Here is a 17,951-nt window from a genome sequence, read left to right on the forward strand (position 1 = left end):
GCGTACCACACACACACACACACACACACACACACACACTATCTATGTATCTATCTATCTATTCTATGATAATATTTTACAGTTAAGGAGGAGTAGAAAGTTTTGTAAGAAATTGGTGGTATACAATTTTAAATTTCTAAGGAAAAAGTTTAGACTAAAGAATTAATGTGGTTAGAGGCAGTATTCTAAAGACATTAGAATTCTGGGTTAAAAGTTTTATACTTTTTGTCCCCCAAAAAAGTATATAGAAATATACTATCCACTGATGCATAACAGTTTCTGAGCTTCCTCACAGAGGGCAGGACCCATTGTCTTGCTTCTCCACAGATCTGATTCCATCATTTCAGCTTTGTTTTGAGCTCTGAGAGCCAACCCATGGATCAAAGGGTATTTAAGGAGCAGTAGTTTAGTAACTAAGGAGATTTGGTAACAAAGCAGTGCATTTTCCTGTTCTGGCCTTTGGCATCTGCTCCAGCCATTTCACTTAGGACTCATTCCTGTCACCAAGTCTCCCTTTCATGTATTTAGTTCAGTAATTGAGTGTCTATCTAGGCTCGTATTACTGCTCAATATATTATCAAAATCATAAAGGGAGGCTTTATAGTTTGATTGTCAGAGAGAAAGACAGAAGGGATTAGGTCTGGATCTCCTAGTACATAGGAGATAGCAACAGGCAAATATGAAGTGTCAACCAAATGCTAGACTATGTTTTAAGTCAGAGAAAAGCCACCGCTCTCAGGCTAAATCCAGCCCTCCATTGATTTTTATAAATAAAGTTTTATTGGAATACACTATTGCCCATTTGTTCACATATTTCCGAGGGCTGTTTTTGCTATACAACATCAGAGTTGAGTAGTTGTGACAAAGACCATATTGCCTGTAAAGCCTACAATATTTAATTTCTGGCTCTGTATAGAAGATGTCTGCTGATCCTTGTTCTAAATGCTTTATTACAAATTACTACCTATGTGACCTTCAACAAGCAGTGTAACCTACTTAATATCCACAAAAACTTCATGATGTAGGATTTTACATAAGAGATAAAAGACGTGTCCCCCCAAAAGTGATAAAAGCTGTGCCAAAGCTGAAGAGTGTATATCTAGGAATCAATAGACCTAGAATTCAAACTCAACCCATCTTCTCTGGAGTCTATGCACTTAAAAGTAACAGAAATTATAAATACATATTTATATGTGTGTTTGTGTAAACTGGCTTTATTGGGCTAAAATTGACATATTATAAAATTTACCTAATTAAACTGTACTGTTCATTGGTGTTTCATCCATTCACAGAGTTGTGCAAGCATTATAACAATTTTAGAACATTTTCATCATCCCCAAAATAAAAAAAAAAAAAACTCATTAGCAGGATCTATATCTTCTCCACCTCCTCCCCAACACTTGTTATTGTCTTCATTTTTATTTTAATCATTGCCCTCCTAGTTGGGTGTACAGTGGTATGTCATTGTGTTTTTGTTTTGCTTTGTTTTGTTCTTCCCTAATGGTTACTGACTTTGAGGCTCTTTTCGTGTGCTCACTGGCCATTTGTACATCTTTGAAGGAATGTTTATTCAGAGTTTTTTTTTCCTCATTATGATTTTTTTATTATTGACCTGTAAGAATTTTTATATATTCTAGATATGTTATTTATCAGGCATATGATTTTCAAATATTGCCTGTCATTCTGTGTATGATCTTTCTTTTGTGGGTGCTAATATAAATGGCATTGTGTTTTTAATTTCAAATTCCACTTGTTTATTGTTGGTATTCAGGAAAGCAACTGACTTTTCTTTTTCTTTTAACATCTTTATTGGAGTATAATTGCTTTACAATGGTGTGTTAGTTTCTGCTTTATAACAAAGTGAATCAGTTATATATATACATATATCCCCATATCTCTTCCTTCTTGTGTCTCCCTCCCTCTCACCCTCCCTATCCCACCCCTCTAGCTAGTCACAAAGTACGGAGCCAATCTCCCTGTGCTATGTGGCTGTTTCCCACTGGCTATCTATTTTACATTTGGTAATGTACATATGTCCATGCCACTCTCTCACTTTGTCCCAGCTTACCCTTCCCCCTCCCCATGTCCTCAAGTCCATTCTCTAGTAGGTCTGTGTCTTTATTCCCATCTTGCCCCTAGGTCCTTCATGACCATATTTTTTTCTTTTTTTTTTAGATTCCATATATATGTGTTAGCATATGGTATTTGTTTTTCTCTTTCTGACTTACTTCACTCTGTATGACAGACTCTAGGTCCATCCACCTCACTGCAAATAACTCAATTTCGTTTCTTTTTATGGCTGAGTAATATTCCATTGTATATATGTGCCACATCCTCTTTATCCATTCATCTGTCAATGGACACTTAGGTTAAAGCAACTGACTTTTGTGTATTAACCTTATATTTAGCAACCTTGCTATAATCACTTATTAGTCCTGAGATTTTTTGTTGTTGTTGTTGATTCTTTCCAATTTTCTACATAGATACTTAAGTCATCTCCAAACAAAAACAGTTTTAAGTCTTTCCTCCCAATCTATATACCATTTATTTCCTTTTCTTTCTTTACTGCATTAGCAAAAGCTTCCAGTATGATGTTGAAAAAATGTAATGAGAGGAGACATCCTTGCCTTGCACCTAATCTAAATGAAAGCTTCAAGTTTCTCACCATTGAGTAGAATGTTAGCTGTAGGCTTTTTGTAGATAGTCTTTTTCATGTTGAAAAAATTTCTGTTGATAATTTACTGAGAACTTTTATCATGAATGGGTGTTGGATTCTTTCAAATACTTTCTCTGCATCTAATGATATGATCATGCAAATTTTCTGTTTTAGTCAATTGATGTGATGGATTAAATTGATTTTCAGATGTTGAACCAGCCTTACATACCTGGGATAAATTCCACTTGATTGTGGTATATGATTTTTTTCATACTTTTTTAGATTTGATTTGCTAATATTTTATTGAGGATTTTTGCATCTATTTTCCAGGGAGACATTGATCTGTAGTTTTATTTTCTTGTAATATCTTTGTCTGGTTTTAGTATTAAGGTAATGTTAGCTTCATAAAATGAGTTAGGAAGTATTCCCTCTGTTTCTGTCTTCTGGAAGAGATTGTAGAGGATAGGTATAATTTCTTCCTTAAATATTTGGTAGAATCCATGAGTGAACCCATCTGGGCCTTGCAGCTTCTCTTTCATAAGGTCATTAGTTATGGATTCAGTTCATTTAATAGATATAGCCATATTCAGATTGTCTGTTTCTCCTTGTGTACTTTTGGCACACCATATATTTCAAGGAAGTGGCCCATTTCATCTACATTATCAAATTTGCAGGCCAAGAGTTATTCATAGTATTTCTTTATTACCCACTTAATTTCCATTGGATCTGTAGTGCTGTCCTCTCTTTCATTTCTGATGTTAGAATTTTTTTCTTAGTTAGCCTGGCTAGAGGCTTATCGATTTTATTGATCTTTTCAAAGAACCAGCTTTTGGTTTCATTGATCTTTCTCTCTTGATTTCCTGATTTCAAATTCATTGATTTCTGCTCTAATTCTTTTTATTTTATATACTTACTTTGGAATTAATTTGCTATTATTTTTCTAGTTTCCTCATGTGGAAACTTAGATTATTTATTAGATCTCTTCTCTTTTTTAATATACACATTCAATGCTTTAAGTTTCCTTCTAAGTGCTGCTTTCTCTTATAGTGTAAAGCCAGGCATTAAGCTTTTTTAGTATAATGTAAGTGCCAGACATTAAGCTATTGATTGCTGAGGCATTCATTTCAGACATCCACCTTGAACAAACATATTGACAGCTGAATGACACATCTACTAGCAAAGCAACTAGAGAAGGAAAAAGGGGACACCCCCACCCATGAGTTTTCCCTTTTAGAAAGCCCTGGGTAGCCTAGATACCTGACAACTTGAATGGATTTACTTCTCCTTTACCATGCTCTAATTTCTGTTCTTCTGTTTTAAATTTTCCAATAAAGAGTGAACATGCAAAATCCTAGGTAACCTAGAGTTACCCTAGGTAACTCTCAGACCCTAATAAAGGCAGAGCCTCAAGTCTGTACTCCCTCCCGCTTTCTCTGTGACATCACTGTGTGGCCTTCATGCATACTGTATACCCTCCATAACCTGTGAGTAATAAATTGTCTTGTTCAAAGTTCCCTGATAGTTTCTTGCTGAAGGATGTTCTCCTGAAATCATAATAAAAACCACAAGAGATGATCAAGATACAACATTGACTCCAACCTGGGAAATGTCTGTGGGGCTCACCACAAGGAATATGGGCCCAGGCAAGTGCCTCGGCCATTCCTAGCCAATGACATCACTAACATAATAATGCTGCAACCCACAAATTTTGATGTTTTTTTCATTTAGTTTAAGATATTGTCACATACATATAGCTTTATTTCTCATTATCCAATTTTTATACTTTTAATTTTTATTTTTATGTAATTGTCTTGGCTATACTCTCAGGTATGATATTGAATGGAAAGAGTAAGAATGGACATTCTTAATAGTCTCTGATCTTAAGGCAAAACTATCCACTCTTTTGGCAGTTAGTATGATGTTATCTGTGGGTTTAAAAAAAAAAGTCTTTTCTCAGGATGAGAACTTTTCCTACTATTCCTAGTTTCTTGAGTGTTTTTATTATGAAAGCATGCTGGATTTTACCAAAAGGTTTTCCTATATCACTACAGATGATCATGTATTATTTTTTCCCTCATTCTAATTGATATGGTGTATTACATGAATTGATTTTCTGATGTTAAACCAACTTTGAATCCGTGGGATAAATTTCACTTGGTTATGGTGAATATTTTTTGCAATATGCTTCTAGATTAAGTTTGCTAGTATTTGGTTAAAGATCTTTGTGTCTATATTCATAAAATATATTGTTCTATAGTTTTCTTTTTAATTATGTTTTTGTCTTCTGCTGTTCTTACTGAGATTTAGTAGATTTCTTGAATTTTTAAAAAAAAAATTTTGTGTGATCTTAGGATAATTTCCAGATATTTAAATAGTTTTTTTCCATATATATAATTTTTACTAGTTATGTTCTTTTCAATGGTGAGATCCTTATACCAGAAGTCCATGGGAATAAGGTATTGGAGCCTATGTTCCTGAACCAATATGCTAAATAGCCCAGTTTTCTCTGGATGCATGATTGCTAACTTCAGACATAAGTGACTAACTGCTGTTAGGGAGTTTCAGACCAATAGTGCACATTAAAAGTATTTTTAGCCATGATGGCAGCAGAGAGTTGGACATTTTTTAAAATATAGAATTCACTGATCTCAACTGTTTTTGAGGAGCTGTGTTTCACTGGTGACAATCAAAGTTGAATGTTTGTTGAAAATTCAGACACATCCAAGTATGCCTAGAGTAGAACCATTTTACATGAAGGAACAAAGAGGCTTACGTGAACAAATTTTTACTAAAAGGAAAGGGTAATTCAACAAATATTACTGGGATCCTTTCCATGGGCCATGACTTTGTGATGTATTGTCCACACCAGGACAACCTTTTTTTGGAATATAATGTTTCATTATTTACTGCTAATTTTTAGAATGTTAGAAATAAAATAGGTGTCAGAAAGCACTAATTCCAATAATCTCATTTTAAAGATGAAAAAATGGAGGCTCAAACAAGGGATATAACTTGCTCAAGATTGCAGAATTGATGAGAACTGTCCTGTGGGTGAATCATTACTCAAGACTGTGAGACCAGGGAAGACTTCCCAAAGATGGTGATAACCCATAACTTCCCACTCCCCTTAACCCTCCTGGGTTCCTCACTCCATCATCTTGCACTAACTGCTTCACACATTTAAAGTTCTTTACAGTGCTCACATTTCATTTTCCCAAGACAAGAAGCTTATTAATAACCCATGTAAAGTATCTAACACAGTGAACATTGTAAGCTCTGAAATACGTTTCTTCTCTTGACTATTTTGTACCATCTCTATTTTTTTGTGTCCTCCATATGATTGATTTTCTGATTAGTGTTTTGTTTCAAAAATGAAGTCAGGCTAAATTAAATGGACACAAATAGAAATCTAGCTATACTCACTGACCCTACCATATTGAGAACATCAGGGTAGGGCTAGTCTCTGGAAATATTTGAGTACTCTTTGCTTCACACAGTATCTCACATTTTCCAAGATGGGAAATATCAGAACTAATATCATTTCCTTAATAATTTAAGACCATGATACTTTTAGAGTCACCTCTCTCCTTTTCAAGTCATTAACTTGGTTTTCTTCTTCTTGGTCTTTAGCTCTACCGAAAAGCATTCAGCAGAAAGACACATCTGAAATAAGCTCAAGAGAAGGAGTGAAGAAGAACCTCCTGTCAGAGAAGGTTTATGACATGACTGGGATATTTGGGACATTTGAAGGAAGTTGCCATAGTATGAAATGACTGAGAGCAGGACAAAGCGAACCTGGTCTCATGGACATCTGCTGTTTTTTCCTCCCTGGGTTATATTCATCCTTATTCTGCTTCACATCACTCTCTACTTCCTTATGTAGACTTCTTCTCCATCTCTCTAAGACCAAGTAGTTTAAATGGGCTCATTTTCCATAGAACTAAGCCCCAGGAGGGGTATGGGATTCCAGTCTGCACAATAGGTATGTCTACCCCATGGCCAAGAAAGAAAGAATGCTTAGCACAAACCATTACAAAAAGATTCAATTCCATAGTTTTTTCTGGAACTCTTGGGATAAAGAATCATCTTTTCTGTTGATCTTGAACCTAGAAAGATACACTTTTAACAGTGCACATGGCTTCTTTTCTGCCACCATATTAGTCCATCAGAGCTGATAGTTGAAGAAGAACTAAGTTTTTTTAAAATCCACTGGATATGGTGATGTCTGACAGGAATTTTCATGTATGCGACCTATAATTTCCCATTTTTTCCTTCACTACTTTGAACTAGTTTTCAGACACTTTAAAATGTGAGTGAGGTCTCATCCTGTGTCTGGGATCTCTCCAAAAAGGTCTCAGAAGCTGATGCTAGGAGAGTCAGGGCAAGCAGGTGGATTATGTGCCAAGCCTGGCAGCAGGTATATGGGAAAGGGCCAGCAGATGAGATGGATAAGGGAGAGCTTCAGCGAGGGAGCCAGCAGAGAGATGTAATGTTGATTCTCCCCGTCCTCTATCATAGTGCTTTAGTATTTATATGCACTCTTGCATATATCACATACAAGATCCTATCTACCACTGTGATAGCTATCAGCAGCCAAACTCTGTAGTCAATACTCAGAGAGGCTAGGATTTTTTCCTTAGATCATGCAACTAGGAAATAGTACATGCAGGAGTCTAGCCCACATCTTTTTGCTACGTATTGATGCCATATTCTTTATAACAGACTGTGAGTCTGAAGGCAAATAGAGATACTCCAAACCTTACAGGTGTAATCCTACAGAAAACATGATGGTCCCAGTGATGGATTTATACTGAAGGATTTTGGCAGATACCTACTCATTGAAACTGGGAAACAAAATGAGAAATTGGGCATTAAAATATAGCAAGAAATTGAATTTTTAAAAGTTGTTGAATTACTAGGGACTCAGAGTCAATATTTTTCAGAACTAAAATGTTCAAGATAAGGTAAAGTACCTATACAGAACAGGCACTCAATAAATGATAATGATTTTTCCTGTAGAGATAAACAAAGGAGAAATTAAAGGATTATCACACAAAGTTTCAGAAGTAGAAAGTAATATCGTGTGTCTGGGGAATGACAAGTACTTTTGGTGTAATTAGGGTAAAGCACATGAGAAAGGATGTGATGAGTGCTGACAAAATACCAATTGAGGCCAGGATGTGAGGGTACATGGGAAACTTATTAAGAGAGGTGCACTATGTTCTTGAGAAAAGTGAAAAGACATTAGAGTTAATTATATATATATATATATATATATATATATATATATATATATATATATATATATTCTTTCTCATTCCTTCTCAAGTTTAACTCAGTGCTTATCCACATCAAATATAAATTGTGCTGCACCCTAGGTCAAAACTCTCACTTTCTACCTGGTAAGAAATAGAGCTGGGTCATTAAATCTACTTGGACTGCTTTTCTTTTAATCATTTGCTTAATAAAAACTGTTTTAGTCATTCATCAAAGGGAACAGTGGAAGTCATTTCCTAACTTGGAGTCTATATGAGACCTGCTAGAGGAAAGCTGTCACTTTTCATGGGAAAAGTTTGAAGCTAATTTTTCTACCCAGCTTAGTTCAGATCTGCTACTAATTTGCTGTGTGATCTTGGGAAAGTAATTTTCTTCTTCTGGACTAATATCTCATTAAACCTAAAATAAATGACTTATATTCAAACTCACTTGAGATAAATGGTCTGTTTTATGTCTAATATCCTGAGGTCCATTGTAGTGAAGAGTAAATGGAATATTTGTTCTTAATGTGTAAGCCTTATGAGGGTGGGGAGGCACAGAAACAACCCCCAAGGGCCCTGGATGTATAAGTTAGAACCACGTAGACTCCTCTCTATGAAGCAGGCAACACCATGGTTGTGTGACTAAAGCAACTGGCTTGTGATGACCCTAGACCATGGACTTTATTCATAGCTGCTTCATAACAAAGACATGTTTTTGTTTAATTTTTGTTTGGTTGGTTGTTTTGTTGACTGATCAGTTATATTGTTCATGTGAATGAACATAGATTTTCTAGAACCAGGCTATTTGACCAATGTCTCATGCTATATTGATTTACTTATGCTGCTTTCCTTATTCTAAGTATGTAACCCTCAGCTGGATAAATATATCTATAGTGATATACCTTAACACAAATTGACTTATTAATAGGATGTATATTTAAAGAGGTGATAAGTCAATGTCTTCAAGTCCAATGTTAGGGGCTAGTTGCCACTGCATATTTCCTGCCTACCCTCTTCAGGGCAAGGTCAACTTACAGAGTCTTTTGGTTTGGTGCAAAACTGGATGTGTGAGCTTCTGCACTGAAGTACCTGCAGCATGGAACAAGAATAGGCTAACCTAGTTTCTGTAGAAGACCCAAAACTGTTTTATGTAACATTTATTCCAATCATTTAGGTTATATGATTGATTTTTGACACTTTATTTTAACATTTTATACAAATTGAGCCTTGTCACGTAGCTTAGACACAGGATATGTGTATAAGCACATTTTTACATATGTTTCACTGTTTACATAAGATTGTATAGCATATTTACAGATCTACTTAGGAACTTTTTTTCAGAATTTGTATTATCAGTCCACTATCAACCCTTTTCCCTGCTGTATGAGCTGAATTGTGTCCTCCCAAATTTAAATGTTGAGGTCCTAATTGCCAGCATCTCAAAATGTTCCTGTGTTTGGAATAGAACCTTTAAAGAGGTAATTAAAACAAAATGAGTTCATAAGATAGACCCTAATCCAATGTGACTGGTGCCCTTATAAAAAGAGAAGATTGGCACACAGATATGTACAGAGGATAGATCATGTGAAGACACAGGGAGAAGGAGGCCATCTGCAAGGAAAGGAAAGAGACCTCAGAAGAAATTGAATGTGCTGACATCTTGATCACGGATGTCTATAAAACTGGAAAAGGGTGAATTTCTGTAGTTTGTCCCCCATTATGTGATATTTTGTTATGTCGGTCTGAGCGAAAATAATATACCTACACAAATGGGTTGCACAGAAACCAATCTTGCAGGAGTACACCAGTATTTATGAAACCCAGGTATAACCAAAGTCACATGAAGCCCGTTTCCTGCAGAGTACATATTCAGAGAAACGTCTGTCAAGAAAGCAAACGAGAGAGAGAGAGAGAGAGAGAAAAGAAGAAAGAAGAAGAAGAAGAAGAAGAAGAAGAAGAAGAAGAAGAAGAAGAAGAAGAAGAAGAAGAAGAAGAAGAAGAAGAAGAAGAAGAAGAAGAAGAAGAAGAAGAAGAAGAAGAAGAAGAAGAAGAAGAAGAAGAAGAAGAAGAAGAAGAAGAAGAAGAAGAAGAAGAAGAAGAAGAAGAAGAAGGAGAAAAAGAAGAAGGAGGAGGAGGAGGTGGAGGAGAAAAAGAAGAAGGAGGAGGAGGAGGTGGAGGAGAAGGGGGAGAAGGAAGGGGAGGTGGAGGGTCATGGATGGGAAGAGGAAAAAGAAGGAAGAGGGGGAGAATATTTTTTTCATTTTTGTTTTTTTGAAGATAAATATGTAGGTTTGTTTGGTTTTTAAGAAGTAGCCTGCCTTGATGCATTTTATTAATGATCACAGGCATACTGTATGCAAAAAAAACTTTTATCAGTTTCCTGTAATAAATATTTTCTGTACTCTTTTGAATCGTTTGTTTCTTTTTTATAGTGCCCATTCCATTCTTGTTTTTGCTTGATTTTCTCTTGCTCTTCTGTGCACCCTGCACCCATGTTTGCAAACATGCCAGGGCCAACAGTACTATTGCTTGTAACCCCAGTGACCATAAATCCTGTTCTGCCAACTCAGGTCAATTTATTCCTGTTTCACTGCATCCTGTCCTGTGTAGAATTGGTCTTAGGATTTTAGTTTTAATAAGGTATTTGTATTAATATTTGCATGGAAGTAAACCCGAGTCTCTTTTATAAATACTCACTTTGTTTTTTTAACTTATGTCACAGTCTCCTCCAAATGCATGTGAGATGCACGTAGAATGAAGGCAGTTCTTACTCAGTTAAACAAATGACAACTCATTCTCCTTTTCTTAACCTTTCCAGATGAGGCAAAATTAACACCCCTCTTTCAAGGAAAGTTTGTGGGGTGCTTGGTGACTTGGCTAGTGACAGTTCTCACTCCTTGTTTAAGCAGGTAGGAGTAGTATTCAAGATGAGTACTTTTGCTACCACTTGGAGTATCAGGAAATGTTGACTGCCTTGACCTTCACTGTGGTCTAAGCATAAAGTTGTCAGGCCACCATCCCATTGATCCTATAGCAAATGGGTACAGCTATAATTCACCTGTATGTGAAATAAACATAGAAAATAAAGGCTGAGAATTCCTGTCCTAGAGTATATAGACCATGTTTTGAATGTTCTTGCTACAGTGGTTTGTTCCTTTATTATATGATATAAATCTAACAATGTTAGTCCATTAATTAATTAATTGGTAGTACTTCTTTTGCATTTTCTATAAGCTGCTTTGGCAGCACTGAGTAGAAAAATTAAAGTCCATTTGTAATAAAAATTTAATTTCTTAATTACCATTTCTCCAAAAAGTTGACAATGAACCAATAATTTGTTCAACATGCTTATCAAAAATGACCAGCATACAGCCATGGTGCATTCTGTTCACGTAAAAGCTGGAAGGTATGTCAGCATCAACTTCAAAGAATAGTTTTTCTTTTATGAAAACTTCATTCAAAGGCTTCAAATAAAAAACTCAGTTAACTCTATTTTGATGGGTTTTGTCTATATCACAGAATCCAGTGAAGTTTTTGAAACACTTTTTTGTTTAATATCAAGCATTTGACGATTTTGTAAATGCCATTGTAAATTCAATTAAAAATTCAGTACTGAAAGTGGCAGTATTTATTTTCATGGTGATAATATAAATTTCGGTAGGACACCACATCATAGAAGAACAATGTGGTTGCTTAATCCATACACCTATGAAGCAGAAATGTAGTGGAATTATTTGTTGTCCACTTATAAATTATAATTGCATCCAAACCAACAACAACATACTATTGATTGAAATAAAAGCTGTGTTTGTCAAAAATACAAATAGCTTTATGTATACACATTTATAGTAGTACTGCACAATTTTTGTTATGAATGCTTAAGTATAATATACACAGTTTCTCTCTGCTGCTCATCTTCATTCTCATTTTAAAAATGTTTGAATCCAGTTTATAAATCTTTTTAAGTATCCTAAGGTGAGAGTGGAAATGTTTAAAATAAATTATTTAAACACTCTTCACACGTTTTTTGAAATCAATTAGAAATTTTTATTGTAGTATTTAGTGATTGGAACTTAAAAATAAAAAAACCCTCAGCTTTTGAAGGTGTTGGCCAATTGTTACCTTGCAAACAAGAAAACCTTGGATTTATTTTTACAACAGCAAGTGAAGGACTGAAAAAAAATAAACTGTGAGTCCAATATTTAATTTTGATATGAAATAATTGCATCCTGGATATTTAAACTCAAGGGAAGAATGTCTTGATAGGGCCCCTATATTTTATTGGGCGAATTTATATTCTATCAAGAGGAATGAAATTGAGAAGACCTGATTTTGCTGCAGCTAAATTTGGTGAAACAAAAGGCTATAGGGGCAACTTAGTTGACAAGTTTCTTATAAAATCACCTGTCAAATAAATTAATTCTGCCTGAGGCAGGGGGAAAAAAAGATGGTACCTCTGAATATGAACATATTTAGAATAAAATATTTAAATGAAAAATTTAAATTGAAAATATATTCAATTTAATGAAGTTATTTTCAATTTACTAGGTATCTCAGAAGTTTATTTAACTAAAAATAGTCTGTCCTACAGAGAAAAATTAATTGGAAGTGTCAACTATTTCAAATTTATTAACCATAAAAATACAACTTTGAACATATATAACTATGTTAGAAGTCCACTAATATAATAAACCTTGTTAGTCAATTAAAAATATATAAAACATTTTGCATTCACTTTCAAACTTAAAAGTGACTCATTTTGAACAATTGTTAGTTACATACACTTAATTCCTTCATTGTCCACTTACACATTGGTAAGTGGTCTTGTATTGATGAAAAACTGGAGAGTAGGGTGGTGATTCTCCACTGCCTATCATGCATTCATCCTATTCCTCTCCGTATTGAAGTAAAATTTATCTTTTGCAAATTAGTGTATCTTTTAAGGCATCACTCAAGTAAACACCTGCTGTCCAACATCTGAATTATGTGAGAATCATTATGATTCTAGATTCAGAGGTACCACTCCAGACATACAGAATCAAAATTAGGGTGGAGGGCACAGAATTAGCATTTTTAACACTCTTCCAAGGGTTATCTAAAATTTGAGACACTGCAGAGAATCTGAAGCAAACTCTAATTCTTGTCCTTTATTCAGGTGTAGCATATTAAATGCAACAGCCTACTGCATACACAGTCCCAGTACTTTTACCCTCTACATCAAAAAGCTGAACTTTCTCTAGAATATGGAGTTCATCCTTTTAGCCCAGATATTATATGGTTTGAGAATTGGTTTTATGATTGGATGTCAAATTATAGAACAAAATGAAGAGAGAGAGGAGTAGAGGGGAAGAGAATACATCTATTGATATATTAGGTTAGAGAATCATTCCTCATTCCCACCTATACAAAAAGATGTTTCCTCATTACATAGTCAGCATAGTCCCTATGTCTCTAAACTAGGGTCAGAGAGTAAAGTCAAAATACAGCATTTTGATGCCTCTGTCCTGAGCAGTGTTGCTGTTTCAAGCCGGAATGAAGTATAGATGTAGTTCCGAGTCATATTTCATCAACCAACCCCATTCTACTTGTATTCCACAGAAATGTCCCTGGGCTCTGGTTTATGATCCTTGGTTACCACTAGTAGAACTTTTATACAAAAACTCTTAGTTTAGGGCTTCCCTGGTGGCGCAGTGGTTGAGAGTCCGCCTGCCGATGCAGGGGACACGGGTTCGTGCCCCGGTCTGGGAAGATCCCACATGCCGCGGAGCGGTTGGGCCCGTGAGCCATGGCCGTTGGGCCTGCGCGTCCGGAGCCTGTGCTCCGCAACGGGAGAGGCCACAACAGTGAGAGGCCCGCATACAGCAAAAAAAAAAAAAAAACTCTTAGTTTAAAATACATATTGCCTTGGCCTTGGTTCAAAGAGTTTCAAATGATGTGACCATGCTTCTCGCTTAAACAGTGTTCTATGAGCTGGTCTCTGTGACTGAGAGAGGATAAAAAGAAAGAAGGAGGGGCTTCCTTGGTGGCGCAGTGGTTGAGAGTCCGCCTGCCAATGCAGCGGACATGGGTTCGTGCCCCGGTCTAGGAAGATCCCACATGTCATGGAGCGGCTGGGCCCGTGAGCCATGGTCACTGAGCCTGTGCAGCTGGAGCCTGTCCTCTGCAGCGGGAGAGGCCGCAACAGTGAGAGGCCTGCATATCGCAAAAAACAAAAAAGAAAGAAAGAAAAAAAAATATATATATATATATATTTGACTGAAAACGTATTAGTACTATTTCCTGAAATGGAGAATTGAGAATGAGTATACTGGGGTATGAATGAGATTTTATTATGTTATTTTAATTTTATTCATTAAGCTTTTAGACCATTCTATTTTTGGTAATGTGTTCAGGTTTATATGTCCATGAAGTAGTTAATAATAGACACCCTGATCTTAAGAAATCCAAAAACAGAGATAAGAGTCTTCCACTTGGAAGACAGGGATGAAGCATGTGATCAAAATCACCCCTCATCCTGATCATCAAATGTAACAGTGATCATAAGAAGCCTGGTATACCATTTTATTTTTTCAAGTAACTAAAACAAAACAGTGGACTTTCTTTGAGATAAAAAAAAAAAAATGAGTAATAAAAGAAAAGAACAGCAGGAAAGCCCACAGAGACAGGACAATGCACTAACATGAAGGCTAATGGAGGGAAAGATTTCAAGCAGCCAAAGCTTGAATTTTTTCAAGGAGAAAGAGAACTGATGAAGTGATCATTTGGGAATTATCACTGAGCATTTTCTAACTCAATTTTTATTGATTTCTCAAGAAAATAGCCAGATTGCAAGTGGTTAAAAAGCCTCTTCCATTCCCCAAGATACAAATTCTTATGTTCTCAGTGGCTTTCCGGTTAGAACTCTGGTGATGCTTTCTGTTCTTTGAATGGACCACCCATCTCAACATGGGACCTCACAGATCATGGATCACAAATGGGACAAGACCATCCTCTGTTCTTTATCGTATGACAGAACAGAGAATAGTCCTTAGTATATCCACAACAGAAAAAGCCTAGAATTTCAAATTGCAGAGTGCCTTGAGGAAGGGAGGAAAATATCTTAAAATTCCTTTTATTTTATTTTTTTAAAATGTCTCCATGTAAGGGAAAAAAATATAGATCTTCCGCTGTAAGCGTTTCATTGGGCAGTTTTTCAAATTAATTCAGTTTAACTATTACATTAACTTAATGGCTATTTTCCCCTACTTTAACCATGTTAAATGTGCCGGTAATAATGAGCTTCTAATGTTGTCTCTTTTAAGTCTCAGAGGCATCTTTAGAGCTGCTGCTTATCTCCTGCATCATAAAGCTGCATAATTTAGTATTCAAACAATTCATTTGAAACTGAAGCCCTCAGAATTACCGTAAAATTAATCAGAACAAAGTCATCTTAACCCATCAGTTTGGTTTATCTCTAGTTAGCAAATTTGCAAATGAAAGTGAGATAAATAACATTGACTGAACTCCAATTTTCTCCTTCTGGGTAGAGTCCTGTACTCCCAGAGATACCGATAAAATTTTGATAAAGGTATGGGTCACAGTTGTAATGATCCTTTCATAATTGTAATAAATCAGGACTTTAATCTTATTTCATGTTGTTAATTCCAGAGCTACTCTTACCTAGCTATGTATTGTTTTATTCTTGCTTTATTTTATTGTATTTTTAATTAATTAATTCATTCATTCATTTCAAATTTAACAACTAGGGGAAATTTTGCCCCAAGTTGAAGTGACCAATACATTCTAAACATCTTAATTTTTTTTTCTTAAATTTATAATTTGGCTTTCAAATTGTTTTGAGGAAGTTTTCCAGTTGTTAAGATTTTCCTGGAGACTCAGGAACTTCAATTTCCAGAATATTCAATTAATAAAAGAAACTGTAGACATACTAGAACTTTCTGAATCTCTAAAGATTCTCTAAACTGTCCTGGAAAGTTGTTGTCTTAATGGAATTTTCCACTTTCTCAAGCGTATCTATAGTTCATATTCAGTAACAGTTGATCTTTTTCACTGAATTTTAAAATTTTATTCTGGAATGTGAGAAACAACTCTGCTATGAGTTATATCTATATGGTGGGGAAGAAGTCTGATTTTTTAACGTAAGCCCCTCAGCTCAGAGTGGCATTTCTCAAAGTGTAGACCTCAGTGGGGATGTTACAAAAATAAAGGAGAAGTACACGCACAAATGTAGAAATGATGTGCTGAACGTATTTTTCTAAAAATATTTTGGCCCTGTGTTAGATCCTTGAAGAGTCTAGGACAGAGATTAACAAACTTTTCTAAGTAAAGGGTCAAATAGAAAGTATTTTAGACTTGACAGGCCATCTATTCTCTATTGCAACTCAACTCTCTGAACTCTGCCATTGCAGTACTAAAGCAGCCATAGATGACATTCAAAAGAAGGGGCATGGCCGTGGTCTAATAAAACTTTATGCATTAAAAAATTGTGACAGTTTGCCAAGACCTGGGCTAGGGAGAATGAACCTCTAATAGGAAAAAGCTATTGTGATTTAACCCCTTCTGACCATGAAATCTTTGGTTTCTTTGTTTAAGAATCACCTTGCAAAACTATTGTGTTAAACAATACCCATTGGAATATAGTGGTGTAATGGGAAGAGTAGGCTTTAGGATCTAAGTGACATACGCCGAAGTCTTAGTGCTTCCACTTGATAACTTTAGGGCTTCTGACAAATCAATTTTTTTCATACACAATGGAACAATTTGTGAAGTAGGAATCGCCATCTATACTATATACAGTTGATGCGAAGGTTAAATATATATATATATCAAATTTATGGCATGCAGTGCCTTGATAAATACGAATCCCCTCCGATGGCTACTTATCTTCTTTCAAAGACTATTCATACTGAACTTAGTGAATTTTACCTTTATTTGTTGTTACAACTCTTTTCGTGGACAACAAGTGAATATGAAGTCTCTTAACGTGTACTTCGTAAAAGTGCAGTGAGTGAATCCATTCTTGTTCTAGTAATGGGTTATTTGGCATTTCTCAGTGTGGCTGGATTTCTGTTTGAGCAGTTTGGCTGATTTTAAAGCCCAGGGGTTCTCTTTCAAGTGGTTTTCTTAGTGAGAGCTAAAGAGAGGGTGCTGGGGGCTCATATCAGGGCTCATCGTGTCACTCAGTCTTTTCACTGTTATTTTCCTAATAATATAAAACATTTATTGAGGGTTCACACTATGACAAGCCCTGTTCTCAGCTCTTTTTAGGTATTAATTCACTTAACCTTCAAACTTCCTATGGGGTTGTTACTAATTTAAACCCATTTTAGAAATAAAGAAGCTGAGACACAGAGTCACTGCCTAGCTCACACTGCTGACAAGTGAAAGATCCAGAATTCAGAACCAGGTGGTCTGCCCGAGAGCCAGCTCTGGAAAATTCAGCAACTTTCTTCAGAAAATGCTTTTTGAGCATTTACTAAACCATTTTGACTCTTTTAAATGAGATCGCTTTGTTACTCAGAGGCAGAATTGTATAGTTTAAAGAACACAGGCTTGGAGGTCAGATAAATCTTGATTGAATCTGACTCTACCACTCAGTGCTTAAGTGACCTTGCACCATTTAGCATTTCAAAGTTTGTTTCTTCAACCAAAAAAAAAAAAAACCTACCTCATACATCTATTTTGAAAATAAAAGCTTACTTATAAAATCACAGTCCCAGGTACTTAAGAGTTCTCCTAAGTGCTCTTTCCTTTCCAGCTCTCTCCTCACTATTATCTGATGGGTCTCAAATGGACCCATGCAAGCCAGTAGCTGTTTTTTATTCAAGGACTGCACCTGAGAAAAAAAGTCTGCCTCTAACGTACCTTCCCCTTTGTTTTATTCTAGTGATTCAGTGTTCTTATGCCAATTTTTTCAATATTTTCTTGCACGTAATTAGTATTGAACTTACAAATCCATTTTGTAATGCCATTTTATTCCAGCCTCCCAGAAATCCTGTGAAGGTAAACATTGCTACCCTGTATGTAAATAAGAAACC

Source organism: Mesoplodon bidens (assembly GCF_964165515.1).
Source record: "Mesoplodon bidens genome assembly, chromosome: 1".
Classification (NCBI taxonomy): domain Eukaryota; kingdom Metazoa; phylum Chordata; class Mammalia; order Artiodactyla; family Ziphiidae; genus Mesoplodon; species Mesoplodon bidens.